We start from the raw sequence: 6042 nt of genomic DNA on the forward strand, positions 1-6042 counted from the left end.
TCACTGTCCGAACAATAAATTTCCGTACGAGGAAATAAACTTCACTAATTGAATAATGCAAAACATATTATAAATAATATATTTTCACTACTAGAAGAATACAAAATATACTATGAAACAATACTATTGTGCTTTCCGTGAGGCCATGACTCCACTGGCTCCCTTCGTAGACTGGACACCGGTCCTGAACGTGGTCTTATTTCATGCAAATCCATCGCGTCTAATCCTACTCGCGTCTAATCCTACTCGAAACGAAACAGCGCTTCGAATTTTGAAACTTTGTTGCGATCCCGCCCATTTTCCACTCATCTCTCGCCGGCTCTCCCCGTCTCTCTAGCTAGCTCTCTATATATACACCACTAGTGTTCGTGCTAACTCATCGCCACACCTCGTGAACCAACAACACAGCGCTAGCCGCTAGGTAGCCTGCTGACAACAATGGCGCCCCCGTCCCATCCCCTCGTCGTCGTCCTCGCCGCCACGCTGCTGCTGTGCAGCACCACCATCCCCGTCGCCTCCTCCGCCGCCGCCACCACCACCGTGAACATCACCTCCTTCGGCAAGGCGTACACCAAGGTCTGCGACGCGGAGCAGTTCACGGAGCACGGCTTGGACATGTCGGCGTTCCTGTACTACCATACGCCGACCAGGTGCGCAACCTCATCGGCTAGATGACGGTGGAGGAGAAGGTGGGCAACCTCAGCGATGTCTCCCGCGGCGCACTCCGCGTCAGCCTGCCGCCCTAGTGGTCCGAGGCGCTGCACGGCATCTCCAGCACCGGCCCCACGACGCTGTTCGACGACCTCCACAGGAGGCCCGGCAACCACTCCAGCCGCGCCACCGTCAACAACTGTTGGATTTTGGCTCATACGTGGCCCAATCTGAAAATTCCAAAGCACGCACAACCTTTAGTCCCATATTGCTAATTCAAAGATAGGTTGCCTTGCTTAAATATGGGAGTCTTCTTTCTATGCAAAATAGGTGCAAATGAGAGAGAAGGAGACTGTTGCTACACGCACGCGTAGCTCGCGCGCATTTTCGCGTGACTTGTGACTTGGGATGACGCGACACGTACGTGTACAGCAGGCTGTTGAGGTTGTTTGATGGGGGAAACTGATGCACTATTGAGTCTATAATACCAGGAGACGTCCTGGTTGAATAGAGGCTGAAAACACGCTCGCATTCCCACTCGTTGCACTGAACCTTTTGCTGCTGCGCCTCATCGACCTTCGAACTCGGCGTGCACCGGACTTGAAGGGAAGCGGAATCTCCGAAACCACTACCACGAAACTCCTGCACGGTGCGGCAATCATGTTTTTGGCCAGCGTCTACACGCGACCGCTTGGTGACTCTGCAACACCTACAACACGTTCGACCACGTTCTGCGCGGAATTATTGAGTAATGTCCCTGCAACACCTTGTTCTAGTCAATATGTTGCCTGTTTACATGTGTTGTATGCTTACGTTAATTTTCATCTATGTATTTTTCCTCCAAATAAAATCTGGAATGTTTTTAGGCACATTATTCCAACAACAATGGCACCGTCTCCGCCAACATCATCATTAGCGCCGCCTCCTTCAACGAGACGCTCTGGAAGTCCATTGGACTTCCATTGGCCAGGTACGTACTTTTTTTTTTTGAAGCAACAGGAGGGGAAGTACTCCTATTGATTATATATATATTTATAAAAGAAAAGAAGAGTAAGTTACAGCCAAAAACTCAGGAAACTAAAAAAGAGAGAAAGAAGATAAAGAAGATTACAGATTTTGCTCTAGCCATTAAGACATTAGAGTTTTTTAGGTTTCTTTGGCTCTATAAATCGCCTCAGCCAAAAAAAACTCTGAAGAGGCCTAAACAAGACTGAACTGTGGAGTTAATCCCTTTGAAGATGATATCATTTCTACTAATCCAAATACTCCAGCACATGAGGACTATGATTTCCATGAAAAAAGATACCCTTAGCTGATCCCTGAGTTGCTCCATAATATTATATGGTTGAGCCTGAAGATCAATGAAAAGTCCCAGGTCGATCCAACATAATTTTGCAAATGGACACTGCAAAAGAAGATGGAAAAGAGTTTCTTCCACGCTTTGTGTGCAAAGGACACAATCATAGGATTGTAGGATCATATGTTTTCTCCTGAGAACATTTCTTGTGCTTAGCCGATCTTTAAGTACCAGCCAAAAAAACACCTTATGCTTGTTCTGACATTTAGATTTCCATAGCCATTCGTACACTGGGTGCACCTGTGCAATACCTGTTAGGTGTTTGTATGCTTTCCTTGCAGTAAAATGTGAGTTTCCCCAAATATATGACCAAATGTCTCGATTATTTTGAAGGACCAGAGTCTCCAGTTTGGAGGCTAATAATAGTAACTGATCAAATGCTTGTGCTGACAGAGGTAGATGGAGGAGTTCTCCAACTCCAGAAGTTTGTTTCACAGTTTGCACCGAGACCCAAGTGTTTTTAGCAAAGGAGAGTAGCTATGAGTAGTCTTGAGCCGGGATATGATCCTCCCAAATGTCATGCCATAGGGAGCAGGTTTTTCCATCGTTGATGCTGACCGTTGATGCTGACCATAGCCATACCTTTAAATTTGTCCATCAACTTTAGAATATCTCGCCATCAGAAAGATCCCTTTTGACATGGTTAGGAAGCCTTCTATTTGAATAATGTTTCTCCCATATTAGCTGCATCCAAGGTATGTCTATTCTGTTAAAAAGCTTATGCAAATACTTTAATAGCAGAGCTTCATTTTGTATTTTGATATTTAAGACTCCAAGCCCACCTTGTTACTTAGGAATACAAACCATTTCCCAAGCAGCTTTTGGGGAGCTTTATTATTTATGTCTGACCCTCACCATAAACAATATTTTCTGAACTTATCAATCTGCTTGTATATTGACTTGTGAAGGAGGAATGTACCCATATGGAACATGGGCAGGGAACTAAAGATTGAGTTTGTCAGTTGTAACCTGCCAGCTTGTGATAGGAAAGAGGATGTGATGACCAATCTTTTTTCACATTTGGTAATCATAGGTAAGAATTCCTCCACCTTTGGTTTAGTGAGATCTAAAGGCAGACCCAGGTATGTAAAAGGTAGTGAGCCTGTTGTGCATCCAAAAGTTTGGGAGAGAGACTGAAGCCTGGCTTCCTCCATATTAATTGGTATCATCATAGATTTTGAGTAATTGACTTTGAGCCCTGTGGATGCAACAAATGATTGCAGAACCTCTTTAAGTACTAGAAGTTGTCTTGGACAGGCTTCTATGATGACTAAGGTGTCATCAGCATATTGCAGAATTGGAAAGTCTTGATTATGTAGTAGAGGTATTGGCAAAGACAAGGATCCTTGATTTTTTGCCTCATTGATCACCGATTGGAGAAGGTCTGCAGTCAGCACAAATAGTAAAGGAGAAAGAGGATCTCCGTGCCGAACACCTCTTTTACAGTGAAATGTTTTCCCAGGCATACCATTAAGCAAGACTGAAGATGAGGTACGTACTTATTACGTGCATTATTTCGATTTTAGATCTGCTAGATAATAGCAGATTTGATTTCATTTCTTCTTCAGAAAAAAATGATTTCGTTGGTTTGCATGATCATCAACAATCTGTTGATGCATCTGATGGATTGATTGATCATGCAGGTGGTGTCGACGGAGGCCCGTGCGATGTACAACCTTGGCAAGGGCGGGCTGACGTACTGGAGCCCCAACATCAACGTGGTGCAGGACCCGCGGTGGGGCCGAGCGCTCGAGACCCCCGGCGAGGACCCCTTCGTCGCCGGCCGCTACGCCGTCAACTTCGTCCGCGGCATGCAGGACATCCCCGGCCACGAGCCCGGCGCCGGCGACGACCCCTACGCCCGGCCCATCAGGACGGGCGCCTGCTGCAAGCACTACGCGGCGTACGACGTCGACGACTGGCACAACCACACGCGCTTCACCTTCGACGCGCGCGTCTCGGAGCGCGACATGGCCGAGACCTTCCTCCGCCCCTTCGAGATGTGCGTCCGCGACGGCGACGCCAGCAGCGTCATGTGCTCCTACAACCGCATCAACGGCGTCCCGGCCTGCGCCGACGCGCGCCTCCTCTCCGGCACCGTCCGCGGCGACTGGCAGCTCCACGGCTACATCGTCTCCGACTGCGACGCCGTCCGCGTCATGACCGACAACGCCACCTGGCTAAACTTCACCGCCGCCGACTCCGGCGCCGCCGCGCTCAGGGCGGGGCTCGACCTCGACTGCTGCGAGAGCTGGCTCGTCGACGAGGAAGGCCGCCCGGTCAGGGACTTCCTCAGCGTGTACGGCATGGTCGCCGTCGCCGAGGGGAAGATCCGCGAGTCCGACATCGACAACGCGCTCAGCAACCTGTACATGACGCTCATGAGGCTCGGCTAATTCGACAACATCCCGGAGTTCGCCGCGCTCAACGAGACGGACATCTGCACCGACCAGCACAAGAGCCTCGCCCGCGACGGCGCAAGACAGGGGATGGTGCTCCTCAAGAACGATGGCGACCTGCTGCCGCTGGACCCCAAGAAGATCCCCGCCATCGCCGTGCACGGACCACACGCCCGGGCACCGGAGAAGGTCATGGACGGGGACTACACAGGTCAGTGTATTGACAAAACTTGTACTACTATAGGTGTAACCATGCATGTTAGTATGACCGACTGACAATTGTAGACGATCACTGCAACTGCTCAATTTAACATTGTCAAATGGCACGTTTCATTTGTGAAAATTATTACCGCCATGCCGGTATGTCACGCCGCGTGAAGGTATAAGCAAGGACGTGAAGATCTCCCACAGGGCGAATACGACCATCTACTTCGGTGGCATAAACCTTCACATCGAGAGGGAGGGCAACGATAGGGAGGACATTCTCCTGCCCAAGAACCAAACAGAGGAAATCCTGCACTTTGCTGCGGCCGCGCCGAACCCGATCATCCTGGTGATCCTGTCAGGAGGCGGCATCGACCTCTCCTTTGCGCAGAACCACCCCAAGATCGGCGCCATCCTTTGGGCCGGGTACCCTGGCGGTGAAGGTGGCGACGCCATTGCCGATGTCATCTTCGGAAGATACAACCCAGGTCAATTAAGTTCAAGACCTCTTCTTTTTGAGTATCCTACTATCGTATTTGTTATATGCACTAGTGAATGTTTTTTTTTGACTGAACAGGTGGAAGGCTGCCACTCACATGGTACAAGAACAAATACATCCAACAGATCCCGATGACGTCAATGGAGTTCCGGCCGGTGCCGGAGCTGGGGTACCCCGGCAGGACGTACAAGTTCCACGACGGCCCGGAGGTGCTCTACCCCTTCGGCTACGGTCTCAGCTACACCAAGTTCCTCTACGAGACCGGCACCACCGGCGCCGCCGTCACGATCCCCGTGCCCGGCGGCCACTGCAAGGGGCTCAGCTACAAGCCGAGCGCCACCGCCACCCCGGCCTGCCAGGCCGTCAACGTCGACGGCCACGCCTGCACCGAGACCGTCAGTTTCAACGTCAGCGTGTCCAACGCCGGCGACATGCAGGGGCGGCGCCCACGTCGTGCTTGTGTACACCGCGCCACCGCCTGAGGTGGACCAGGCGCCGATCAAGCAGGTGGCGGCCTTCCGGAGGGTGTTCGTGCCGGCGAAGGGTGCCGAGACCGTGCCCTTCACGCTGAACATGTGTAAGGCGTTCGGCATCGTGGAGAGGACCGCGTACACCGTCGTGCCGTCCGGCGTGAGCAAGGTGCTCGTCGAGAACGGCGACGCGTCGTCTTCAGTGTCGTTCCCTGTGAAGATTGAGCTCGCAGTTTAGTTGCTGCATTTCGTTTTGATGTTTTATTAGGATCCATCTCGTCGGCGTTCAGCATCCAGCTGAAGGTGAACCCAAAGTACAAGTGTCGTTCAATAACATTGGGAACGTTCTGTTTCCAGTCAAGTTGTGTTCAATTTCTAAAAAGTTATCCCGTGTTCTTATCTGTTTGCAAAATATAAAGAAAATGAAACAATTAGCGAGCCAATTTTTAGGAGGACGATAAC

General features: G+C 50.6%; 1 pseudogene; it reads left to right on the forward strand.

Annotated features, from left to right (window-relative positions):
- The first annotated feature begins 417 nt into the window (after positions 1 to 417).
- On the forward strand, positions 418 to 5818 carry LOC117853562 (beta-D-xylosidase 3-like; annotated as a pseudogene).
- The last annotated feature ends 224 nt before the right edge of the window (positions 5819 to 6042 follow it).

Source organism: Setaria viridis, chromosome 4 (assembly GCF_005286985.2).
Source record: "Setaria viridis chromosome 4, Setaria_viridis_v4.0, whole genome shotgun sequence".
NCBI lineage: Eukaryota > Viridiplantae > Streptophyta > Magnoliopsida > Poales > Poaceae > Setaria > Setaria viridis.